Source organism: Bos grunniens, chromosome 2 (genome assembly GCF_055505025.1).
Source record: "Bos grunniens cultivar Pamir isolate PY7600 chromosome 2, Bosgru_T2T1.0, whole genome shotgun sequence".
NCBI classification, from domain to species: Eukaryota; Metazoa; Chordata; class Mammalia; order Artiodactyla; family Bovidae; genus Bos; species Bos grunniens.
Genome location: NC_141166.1, coordinates 47,768,352 through 47,781,389, shown reverse-complemented (window position 1 = coordinate 47,781,389; position 13,038 = coordinate 47,768,352).

The following is a 13,038-nucleotide window of genomic DNA, read 5'->3' as shown; positions in this document are numbered from 1 at the left end:
TTAAATTAGCTGTGTGACAGTCCTGTATTGTTATTCCTGTTACAGAAAGGAACACTGAGGCAGGAGCAAACATTTATTGAATACGTCTGTACACCTGAGGTTCTTCTAAATTCTTTGCATGCACTAATTTTCTCTTAACAATAACCACAAGAGTGCTTTTGGTTTCCAACTGCAATCTAACTTGTGCAAGAGACTTTGCTAGGTATTTCAAAATGGATAAAACACAGTACTATTCTCAAAGTACTTTCCTGGACTCAATAATAATTGGTTCCTAATTTTTCTAACTGGGTCTTAGAAGGGAATAAGATTGAGATAAGCCCACCTACCCCTCAGATATTGATAGTATGCAGGAGAGGGAGAAGGTTTGTTCAACCTATAATTATTGAGTGCTGCTGCTGCTGCTGCTGCTGCTAAGTCACCTCAGTCATGTCCGACTCTTAGCGACCCCATGGACTGCAGCCTACCAGGCTCCTCCATCCATGGGATTTTCCAGGCAAGAGTACTGGAGTGGGGTGCCATTGCCTTCTCCAATTGAGTGCTAGCTATGAACTAGTTAACTAGCACTCAACAATTATATTGTCCATTGTCATGTCCAGGGTACAGTGGACCTGAACTTGGGCAAACTCCAGGAGATGGTGAGGGACAGGGAAGCCTGGCGTGCTGCAGTCCATGGGTTGCAAAGAGTCAGACACGTCTGGGCAACTGAACAACAACAACAGAACTATGAAGTAGGCCCTGGAAGTGAAGGACTAAAAAATGTCCCTGATCAGTGTCCCTGACCTAATGTCTCATGGCATTTCCATTCTAGTGCAGTTGTCAGAAGACCTTGTCTGTAAATATTTTAGGCTTTGTGGGCCATACATAACTACTCAACTTTGCTGTTGTAGTGTTAAAGCAGCCATAGATAATACATAAACGAATGAGAGTGAGTGTTCCAGTTCTATTTATGGATACTGAAATTTGAATTTCATGTAATTTTCATGTGTCATGAAATATTCTTGAATATTTCAAAAACCATTAAATATATAAAAACCATTCATAGAGTGTGGGCTACCCATGGGTCAGAATTTGCCTACTTCTGTTCAAATGGGAGAAACAGACACTAGAAGCAGAGAACTCTCATTAAAAAAAAAATGGGACATTTTTAAAAAGGGAATTTTAAAGGGCTCAGTGGAAATGTTTGAGAGGAAGGGAAAGAGTGGGGGATTGGCTCAGAGTGATGGACATACTGGCAATATGGGAACAGAAGCTCAAGCGACAGTGGACAACTTGAGGGTTTGGAATTACTGGGAGGATTAAGGTAGACAGGGATGTGAACCATGATGAGAACAGTCCTATTAGTTCTGTTAGTTCCAAGTTAAAGCCAAAATCCAGATATTTAGCAGTATTGGATGGCCTCAGTAGTTATTGAGGTCACCCTCTGGCTGCTCCCAATTCTATGGTAAACAGAGTGAATGGGCAGGTCTTACAAGGAACCCAAGCATTAGGAAAGCCTTTGGGTGACTGTTCCCTCCACCAGCTCTCCCAGAAGTAAAGGACAATCCTAGCTCTGATGCATAGGAGCTTGAGGAGAAGGGAGATAGGAAGAGCCTGAGTCACAGACCTGATCAGACTCAAGACTGCCCTCCTCTCTGGCTCTTCCTGGAATGGGAAAGATAGGGACTTGGCATGTTTGAGAAGTAAATAACTTTATGTTCATCCTTCAGGAAAAGATTCCCAAACCATAAGCAACCCTCTTCCTCCAAGCCAGGACAAAGTATTGGAAAGAGAATGAGGGGTCTGGTTGCTCCTTTATTCACAAAACCTGAGTGAATTACATTGTTTTTCTTTTAAAAATTTCTGGTGCAGAGGGCATGTGCGTGTGTACTAAGTCACTTCGGTTGTGTCCGACTCTGCAACGCCATGGACTGTAGCCTGCCAGGCTCCTGCGTCCATGGGATTCTCCAGGCAGGAATACTGAAGTGGGTTGCCATGCTGTCCTCCAGGAGATCTTCCTGATCCAGGGACCTAAACTGCATCTCTAAAGTCTCTTGCATTGGCAGGTGGGTTCTTTACCACTAGCATCACCACACTTCTATCAAAATAACGCTAAGGGTAGAATTCCTGAGTAGCCAAGATAATAGCAGCCATTGCAGCATAAATCTGAACTCATTGTCCATAAAACTGAAAACAAAATAGATAACAAAACTGCACAAAACCCATGTTATCTGCATAACTAAAAGAGAATGCCCAAACTTCAGATTTTCTCAAAGTAGAAAAATAAACACCAAATCTCAGCAAGCTGTGTCCCATTCTCCTGCTGCAAACTTACACAGAAGTAAGGGACGGTACAGAGAAAATGCATAGAAGAGAAGACTACTGGTGGTTGTATGATTGGTCTAAGATAACCACAAAAGGGAAAAAGTCCACTTTTGTGCTAAGATACTGGGAAGGAACCGTGGTAAATCAAAACACTTGCATATGTTTTTAAAAAGTAAAGATGGACGTACTTCAAGGGAACAGTGTGTAAAACCCTTGCTTCTGGAATAGAAGGTAAAAAAGGAATGGAGAGGCCCCTTTTGGAATCTGGTGAAGAAGAAAAGAAGCAAAAGGAAATTTTAGGGTCAGGTAAGAAAAAAAGAGATCCAAAGCTGTGAAAATATGCAATCATTAGCCCATACATCCATGGACTTCCCTGGTGGCTCAGACGGTAGAGTTCACCTGCCATGCAGGAGCTGGTTTTGATCCCTGGGTTGAGAAGATCCTCTGGAGAGGGAATGGCAACCCACGCCAATATTCTTGCCTGGAGAATTCCATAGACAGAGGAGCCTGGCAGGCTACAGTCCATGGAGTCTCAAAGAGTAGGACACGACTGAGCAACTAACACTTTCACTTTAGCCCATATCACTCATACACACGTGCATAGATGCATATACACATAAGAACCATCCAGTAAGAAAAACCTTTCAAAAATCTTTGAAATGAATAGATGAAAACAGTAAATATACACGAAACTGTTACAAGAAAACAGAAAACAAGACAACTTCAACTAATAAAAAGTGCTTCCCCCCCAAAAAAAAAACTACCCCAAAGCAGAAAAGAAAAAAAAAAAAACAAAAAACTACAACAGAAACTCCAAAGAGAATTAAATATCCACCTTGAAATGATCTCTGGTGACCTCAGCCTGCAATGGCTTGGAGTGGGACTTGGGTTCCCAGCCAAAGATTGAGGCTGGGTCACAGTGGTGAGAGCACCAAATCTTAGCTGCTAGACCAGTGGTCAGTGACAAGGGCCCTGGTCCTTCAGCTTTGGAGAAAAGAATTCCCACAAAGATGGAAAGTAGTGAAACAAGTACAGTATTTATTTGGAGGCAGAGTATACACTATGTGTGGGTAGACACACAGGTGGACTCGGAGAGTTTGCTGAGTCATACCCTCATGGCATTTTAAGTTACTTTTATGGGGCATTTCTTCCGGGGTTTCTATTGGCTAATCATTTTTATTTGCCTTGTTCACAGTCCATGTTTAGCATATCTCAGGATTCTCCCATGTGTGTGCACACATCTCTTAGCCAAGATGAATTCTACTGCAAAGGCCTATGGGTAGAGCATCCCTTGACATCACTTTTCTTTGGCTTCCAAGGGGCCTTTCTGTTCACCTGTGGTCAGTGAGGTCTCCTGTCTTTGAGAATGAGAAATATGTGTTTTGTGAGTTTAAAAAGTTATGTGTTGTCCTTTAACTGAGAAAAGTATTTCATATTTGCCTTAAGGGTGAATGTAGCAAAGTTTTCTATAGCCAACTGTTATGATAACTATTTAGCTACTTATGGCTCCTGCCTTGGCTGAGAAAATTTTGATTTGATGACCCTATTTGTTTGAGTTTATTTACATTCATTGTCTACATTTTTACTTTGGGAGAAATCTGCAATCCACTGTATTTACCTTTTCCCTCTCAAATTCTACAGTGCTTTAGTCAGCCAGTTTGAAACCAGTGCTTTTTATATTTATTTCTATAACTAATTGTATCTTAAGAGGTCCTAACTTTGTATAATGGTTGATTTGATAATAGCTGAGAGTTTTAGGCACAAACTACTTCCTTTCATTCTGTTAGAGAAACTGTTTACAGAGATGGGAAAGTTTTGGTTCTTGTTTAATGTCCCTGACCTTAGTTTTTACTAAATTAAGGCATCAAAATATTTTAAATGTAGAGATGGCCTTTTAAGGAAGCAAGTGTTTTAAATAAAATGATAGTTAATAGTCCTACTTTTGTATGAATTTGAAAGCTTACAAAACTCTTTTGCTTTCATACTCATCTATGTCTACGACATCAGGCCTTTCATCTTTTCTTCCTGCTTCAGAGGAAGAGGCAACCCTTCAGCCCATGGCGTAGCATCCATGGAAGTCTGCTTCATCACAACCCACTTCTTTCCTGTGTCATCTGTTCTCTCTTTCTACTGACCTTTCCTCCAGCCTGTACAAAGAACACAAACCTTCCCTCTACCCTGGGTACCCTGGAGCTATTGTCACTTCTCTTTTCATCCTCAAAGAATCGTTTCCTCTCTCATCTCTGCATCCTCTGTGCTGCATCCTTACTGTTAACCTCCGAGGCTGTTTGCACTCACATCTCCAGTTGCAAAAGACAAAGTGGCTGTGTCCTCTTTGAAATGAGCTCCTCCACAAGGCCTATGTCTCCTCCTCCTCCCCCTCACTGCCTTTCTTGTTGCCCTTTCATCTTTCCTCCCTGTGTTGATGCTCACCAGGGTTCTATCTTCTACCCTCCTTGTGCTTACACATACTCTCCCTCCTTAACTGACTCCAACGATTTCTATAACTGTTAAGTGCTGACTCCCAAATCCAGACGTCTCTTCTAGGCTCCATGTTTTATACCTGTGTGTCTGCTGGACATTTCTACTTAGATAGTTAACCCAAAAGGACTTGAAAACAGCAGAATTCGTTGTTTTCCACAACTGCTATTCCTTTGCATTTGCAGTGAGGAGCAGAAGGGAGAAGGGGAATAGATAAGGAAGTGTGGGGACAGAGACCTCTTGCGATCCAGGGAAATGTCTGCGTGGAGAGAACACTGGAGATGTGGGCTTCAGGGCCCCCATTTTGTTGGACAGTACATGTGAATATAAGTCTGCTGGTAAAGCTAGTGACCACAACAGCTGACTTTGCAAACCTTCCCCAAACCTCTAGTTTGTATGGTTTGGATCTGTCCATGGGATTCTCCAGGTAAGGATACTGGAGTGGGTTGCCTTTTCCTTCTCCAGAGGATATTCCCAACCCAGGGATCAAACCTACGTCTCTTACATGTCCTGCGTTGGCAGGCAGGTTCTTTACTAGTGCCACCTGGGAAACCTCAAATGTTAGTTGCTCAGTCATGTCTGACTCTTTGCGACCCCATGAACTGTAGCCTGCCAGGCTCCTCTGTCCATGGAGTTCTCCAGGCAAGAATACTGGAGTGAGTGGTCATTCCCTTCTCCAGGGATCTTCCCAACCCAGAAACTGAATCCAGGTCTCCTGCACTGCAGGCAGATCCTTTACTGTCTGAGCCACTAGGGAAGCCTTTATCATTGGAAGTCTTGAATAAAGAAATGCTTGAACCTTTTTGGAGTTTCCTGTGGAGGCACAGTATAGAGGTTGGGAAGGAGACACTGCCCTCAACCCCTCCCTCTCTCTCAATATAGTCCAGCATGTGGATTAGAGAGGTGTAGGTGAAAGAGGTGCAGTGACAGCTACTGCTAGAGGCTATGCAGCTGGACAAATGGTAGCCCAACATAACCCCTGAGTAGTTTGACCTTTCTCAGGGAAGCCTCCTTCCACGTATACACATACCCAGATCAGAAAGAAGAATGCTTGGTATTCCTATTCCATATTCCCTGTCCTTCCCTGGGTTTCCCTGGTGGTTCAGACAGTAAAGAATCCTCCTGCAATGCAGGATACCTAGGTTCAATCCCTGGGTTGGGAAGATTGCCTTGAGAAGGGGGAACAGCTACCCACTCCAGTAATCTGGCCTGGAGATTTCCATGGACAGAGGAGCCTAGTGGGCCACCATGCATGGGGTTGCAAATACTCAGACATAACTGAGCGACTTTCACTCACTCACTCTGTTCTTACCTAAACCAAAGAAATAGTTTAAAATAACCTCCAGCCTCTACTTATGGAAATGTATGGGAATGGATAATCTTCCCATTGTACCCATTTACCTCTACCTCTAGCATAATGCCAAAAGGGACTCCCCAAAAATGTGTACTGAAGAAAAAGGAGACTGGCAAGCAGGTGGCCTGGTGAAATTCACGTGATGGACATCATCCCTCGAAACTGAAGTGGCAGATGACAAGTCAGTTCTGCTCTTTCAGAAAGAGGCTTAGGCCAGACTGCCTGGGTTTAAATTCCAGCTGCACTACTGACTAAATTTTACAGAAGTTACTTATATATTCTGTGCCTCAGTTTCCTCAACCATAAAAAGGAAATAATAATAACTACACATGGGATCATTATGAGAATTTGAAAGGCATATAAAGGGCTTGACATAGGGCTTAGGAAATGGTACTGCTGCTGCTGCTAAGTTGCTTCAGTCGTGTCTGACTCTGCGACTCCAGAGACGGCAGCCCACCAGGCTTCCCCGTCCCTGGGATTCTCCAGGCAAGAACACTGGAATGGGTTGCCATTTTCTCCTCCAATGCATGAAAGTGAAAAGTGAAAGTGAAGTCGCTCAGTCGTTCCCGACTCTTAGCGACCCCATGGACTGCAGCCTACCAGGCTCCTCTGTCCATGGATTTTCCAGACAAGAGTACTGGAGTGGGGTGCCATTGCCTTCTCCGAGGAAATGGTAACCACTTGATAAATGTTATCTGCTGCTGTTGTAATTATTACCCATCCCTCACCTGGCACAGCAGGAAGTCTTTTCATTAATGAGAATAGAAATAATGATTGTAGTAAGGTTGTATCAAATATTGAAACAAAGTTTTGTCATGCTTTTGGCTGCCCAGTTCAAAATGCCCTTCCTAAGTCTAGATGGGAGGCAGAGATGGCCTATCACTAAAAGCCTGACAGTGCCAGATACAGGTTGCATGTTCAGGACTCCCTTGCAGGTAGCGTTTGTAGCCTGAGATCCAAGCTGGACCAATCAGGTACACTCAACCCAGGCCTAGCAACAGGAGCTACTGAAGCCAAGTGGCAGGTATAGGGAGCACTGCAATACAGTGTGCCCACTTTTCTCAGAGGTAGTGGAAGCAGTGGTCCCAACAGCAGCGTGCAAGGCCACAGCTGGCCATGCAGGATCAGCAGCATCCTCACATGCTGTGACTGTGGGTGAGCCTTATCTGCTGCCAAGAGCCCTTGTTCTTGTCTGTTTTCCAAGCTTGTAGCTGTATCCTCTCTAGAAATGCTTTAAATAACCCAGTGTCCTTTACTGCTTCTATCAGCTTAGGTTAATTTTTCAACCTGCCAGACTGATAAAGATTATCAGATCAGATAGCTTAATAAAATGCACATACAATCAGATCAGATAGCTTAATAAAATGCACATACATTATTTCTACCTTTATTGGCTTATTGATTTGCAGTGTGCTCCTGTTCAGGGACTGTTTTTCTTGGATGATTTTTGTTTTGGTAATGCTGAGATGTTTAAGAGGATTGTTCATTGTTGTTGTTTGGTAGGAAGCTTTCCTCTTCTCCCTTTCCCTCTGTCTTCTTTTTTGGTGTGTGTGGGGTGGAGGGCAGGGGAGGGTTTCAGTACAATCAAATTCTAATGGACTGGAATCTACTCTTAGGAAGAGAAAAATCAGACAATTAATGAGTATGAAAATTGAAATAGAGGGATAGGAGCAAAATCAGTGCCCTCTGCATAAGAGTATCACAACACAACTGTGAGCTTATTTAACTGGTTTATTTTATGGATAGGAACTTGCAACAAAGAACCCAAAGGTAATGTGTGTTCAAGATACAACTAACTGTATCTTCACACTCCTAGTCCAGGGCTTATGGTTCTACCTACTTGTCTCCATCCAAGAGGCAAATGACCTAAAAGCAAGGTAAAAGTGAAAGTGTTAGTTGCTCAGTCATATCCAACTCTTTGCGACCCTATGGACTGTACTGTCCATGAAATTCTCCAGGCAAGAATACTAGAGTGGGTTCCATTTCCTTCTCCAGAGGATCTTCCCAACCAAGGGAGCAAACCCGGATCTCCCACATTGCAGGCAGATTTTTTACTATCTGAGCCACCAGGGAAGCCCCTAAAACAAGCTGAGATCAGGTTAAATTCAGCCCTTTCCATTATACTTTTTGACTTTATGGTTGTGTATGATAAGAATTTGGGCTTCGCAGGTGGTGCTAGTGATAAAGAACCTGCCTGCAAATGCAGGAGACAAGAGATGTGGATTTGATCCCTGGGTCAGGAAGATCCCCTGGAGGAGGGCATGGCAACCGACTCCAGTATTCCTGCCTGGAGATCTATAAGACAAAGGAGCTTGGCAGGCTACAGTCCATAGGGTCACAAAGAGTTGGACACAACTGAAGTGATTTAGCATGCAAACACATAAGAAGTTACATTTTCAAGAGCTTTTTATAGTTTACAAAACGTTTGGTTCATTATGTTCTTTGAACTGTGAAATAAGGTACATACAACATTCAGAAAACTAAGATCATGGCATCTGGTCCCGTCACTTCATGGGAAATAGATGGGGAAACAGTGGAAACAGTGTCAGACTTTATTTTTGGGGCTCCAAAATCACTGCAGATGATGATTGCAGCCATGAAATTAAAAGACACTTACTCCTTGGAAGAAAAGTTATGACCAACCTAGATAGCATATTCAAAAGCAGAGACATTACTTTGCCAACAAAGGTCCGTCTAGTCAAGGCTATGGTTTTTCCAGTGGTCATGTATGGACGTGAAAGTTGGACTGTGAAGAAAACTGAGCGCCGAAGAATTGATGCTTTTGAACTGTGGTGTTGGAGAAGACTCTTGAGAGTCCCTTGGCCTGCAAGGAGATCCAACCAGTCCATTCTAAAGGAGATCAGTCCTGGGTGTTCTTTGGTAGGAATGATGCTAAAGCTGAAACTCCAGTACTTTGGCCACCTCATGCGAAGAGTTGACTCATTGGAAAAGACTCTGATGCTGGGAGGGATTGGGGGCAGGAGGAGAAGGGGACGACAGAGAATGAGATGGCTGGATAGCATCACCGACTCAATGGATATGAGTTTGAGTGAACTCTGGGAGTTGGTGATGGACAGGGAGGCCTGGTGTGCTGCAATTCATGGGGTCGCAAAGAGTTGGACACGACTGAGCAACTGAACTGAACTGAACTGAACTGAACATATATTAAGCTTTTAGTGTGTCAAGCATTTTGGACTCTTTTGTTGACTATGAGGGCTACTTCATTTCTTCTAAGGTATTCTTGCCCACAGTAGTAGATATAATGGTCATCTGAATTAAACTCACCCATTTTAGTTCATTTTAGTTCACTTATTCATAAAATGTCAGTGTTCATTCTTGCCATGTCCTGATTGACCACTTCCAGTTTACCGTGATTCATGGACCTAACACTGCAGGTTCCTATGCAATATTGTTCTTTCCAGAACTGGGCATTACTTCCATCGCCAGTCACATCCACAACTGGGTGTTGTTTTTGCTTTGGCTCTGTCTCTTCATTCTTTCTGGAGTTATTTCTCCACTCTTCTCCAGTAGCATACTGGGTAACTTCTGACCTGGGGAGTTCATCTTTCAGTGTCCTATCTTTTTGCCTTTTCATACTGTTCATGGGGTTCTCAAGGTAAGAATACTGAAGTGGTTTGCCATGGCCTTCTCCAGTAGACCACGTTTTATCAGAACTCTCCACCATGACCCATCTATCTTGGGTGGCCCTACATGACATGGCTCATAGTTTCATTGAGTTAGACAAAACTGTGATCTATATGATCAGTTTGGTTACTTTTCTGTGATTGTGGTTTTCATTCTGTCTGCCCTCTGATGGATAAGGATAAGGAGCTTGTGGAAGCTTCCTGATGGGAGGGATTGGCTGTGAGGGAATCTGGGCCTTATTCTGATGGGTGGGACCATGGGCAGGGGATTCTGGCTTTTGTTCTGATGGGGGAGGGGGGAGGTCAGAGAATGATCTCTGTTCATTTCCAAGGCAAACCATTCAATATCATGGTAATCCAAGTCTATGCCCCAACCAGTAATGCTGAAGAAGCTGAAGTTGAATGATTCTGTGATGACCTACAAAAACTTCTAAAACACCAAAAGAAGATGTCCTTTTAATCATAGGGGACTGCAATGCAAAAGTAGGAAGTCGAGAAACACCTGGAGTAACAGGCAAATTTGGCCTTGGAGTACAAAATGAAGCAGGGTAAAGGCTAACAGAATTTTGCCATGAGAACGCACTGGTAATAACAAGCACCCTATTCCAACAACACAAGAGAAGACTCTACCCAGGGACATCACCAGATGGTCAATTCCGAAACCAGATTGATTATATTCTTTGCAACCAAAGATGGAGAAGCTCTATACAGTCAGCAAAAACAAGACCAGAAGCTGACTGTGGCTCAGTTCATGAACTCCTTATTGCCAAATTCAGAATTAAATTGAAGAAAGAAGGGAAAACCACTAGACCATTCAGGTATGACCTAAATCAAATCCCTTATGATTATACAGTGCAAGTGACAAATCAATTCAAGGGATTAGATCTGATACAGTGCCTGAAGAACTATGGATGGAGGTTCATGACACTGTACAGAAGATGGTGATCAAAATCATCCTCAAGAAATAGAAATGCAAAAAGGCAAAATAGTTGTCTGAAGAGGTCTTACAAATAGTTGAGAAAAGAAGAGAAGTGAAAGGCAAAGGAGAAAAGGAAAGATATACCCATCTGAATGCAGAGTTCCAAAGAATAGCAAGGAGAGATAAGAAAGCCTTCCTCAGTGATCAATGCAAAGAAATAGAAGAAAACAACAGGATGGGAAAGACTAGAGATCTCTTCAAGAAAATTAGAGATACCAAAGGAACATTTCATGCAAAGTTGGGCACAATAAAGGACAGAAACAGTATGGGCCTTACAGAAGCAGAAGATACTAAGAAGATGTGACAAGAACACACAGAAGAACTATACAAAAGACATATTAATGACCCAGATAATCATAATGGTGTGATCACTCACCTAGAGCCAGACATCCTGGAGCATGAAGTCAAGTGGGCCTTAGGAAGCATCACTATGAACAAAGCTAGTGATGGAATTCCAGCTGAGCTATTTCAAGTCCTAAAAGATGATGCTGTGAAAGTGCTGCACTCAGTATGCCAGCAAATTTGGAAAACTCAGCAGTGGCCACTGGACTGGAAAAGGTCAGTTTTCATTCCAATCCCAAAGAAAGGCAATGCCAAAGAATGCTCAACCTACAGCACAATTGCATTCATTTCACAGGCTAGCAAAGTAATGCTCACAATTCTCCAAGCCAGGCTTCAACAGTACTTCATCCGAGAACTTCCTGATGTTCAATCAAGCTGGATTTAGAAAAGGCAGAGGAACCAGAGATCAAAATGCCAATATCTGCTGGATCATCAAAAAAGCAAGAGAGTTCCAGAAAAACATCTTATTTCTGCTTTATTGACCACACCAAAGCCTTTGACTGTGTGGATCACAACAGACTATGGAAAATTCTTAAAGAGATGGGAATACCAGACCACCTTACCTGCCTCCTGAGAAATGTGTGTGCAGGTCAAGAAGCAACAGTTAGAACCAGACATGGAACAACAGACTGGTTCCAGACTGGGAAAGGAGTACGTCAAGGCTGTATATTGTCACCCTGCTTATTTAACTTATATGCAAAGTACATCATGCTAAATGCCAGAATATGAAGCACAAGCTGGAATCTAGATTGCGTGGAGAAGTGTCAATAACCTCAGATATGCAAATGACACCACCCTTACAGCAGAAAGTGAAGTGGAACTAAAGAGCCTCTTGATGAAAATGAAAGAGGAAAGGGAAAAAGCTGGCTTAGTTCAAAAAACTAAGATCATGCATCCAGTCGCATCACTTCATGGCAAATAGGTGAGGAAACAATGGAAACAGAGACTTTATTTTCTTGGCCTCCAAAATCACTGCAGATAGTGACTGCAGCCATGAAATCAAAAGACGCTTGCTCCTTGAAAGAAAAGCTATGACCAACCTAGACAGCATTTTAAAAGCAGAGACATTACTTTACCAACAAAGGTCCATCTAGACAAAGCTATGGTTTTTCCAGTAGCCATGTATGGTTGTGGGAGTAGGATTGAAGAACTGATGCTTTTGAACTGTGGAGAAGACTCTTGAGCATCCTTTGGACTGCAAGGAGATCAAACCAGTCGATCCTAAAGGAAATCAGTCCTGATTATTCATTGGAAGGACTGATGCTGAAGCTTCAATTCTTTGGCCACCTAATGAGAAGATCTGACTCATTTAGACCCTAATGCTGGGAAAGATTGAAGGCAGGAGAGAAGAGAACAGAGGATGAGATGGTTGGATGGTGTGAATTTGAGCAAGTTCTGGGAGTTGGTGATGGACAAGGAAGCCTGGCATGCTGTAGTCCATTGAGTCACAAAGAGTCGGACATGACTGAGGGACTGAATTGAACTGACTTGAATGTGTCAAGCTGAGTACACAAGACATAGTGCTAGTTAAACTCTAGATATGCAGAGATTTCTATAATCAATTTCATTTTAAACCACTATTATTTGAGTTTTTACTATAGTATACACTGTAATTTTAGCAGGTGGCCAATCAGTAAATACTTTTCTGCTTACAAAAGACTCAGCTAGATATCTTTGGAGACTGATCTTGAAATATACTAAAGATCTAATTCAAAACCATTGTTTGCATCATTTATCTAGATTCTATAAAGTAAAATGAAAAGTTGTGAGTCTCAAATGTTTCCAAATGAACAAAATATTGACATGGCTATAAGGTTGACTATATCACTGTATAATTAACTAGTAAAACCTAGATTTAACCAACTATTTTCATTTCCAAACTAATACAATACAAAGAGAAAGTTTTATTCTCTGTATAGTTTTTCCAGATTATGAAA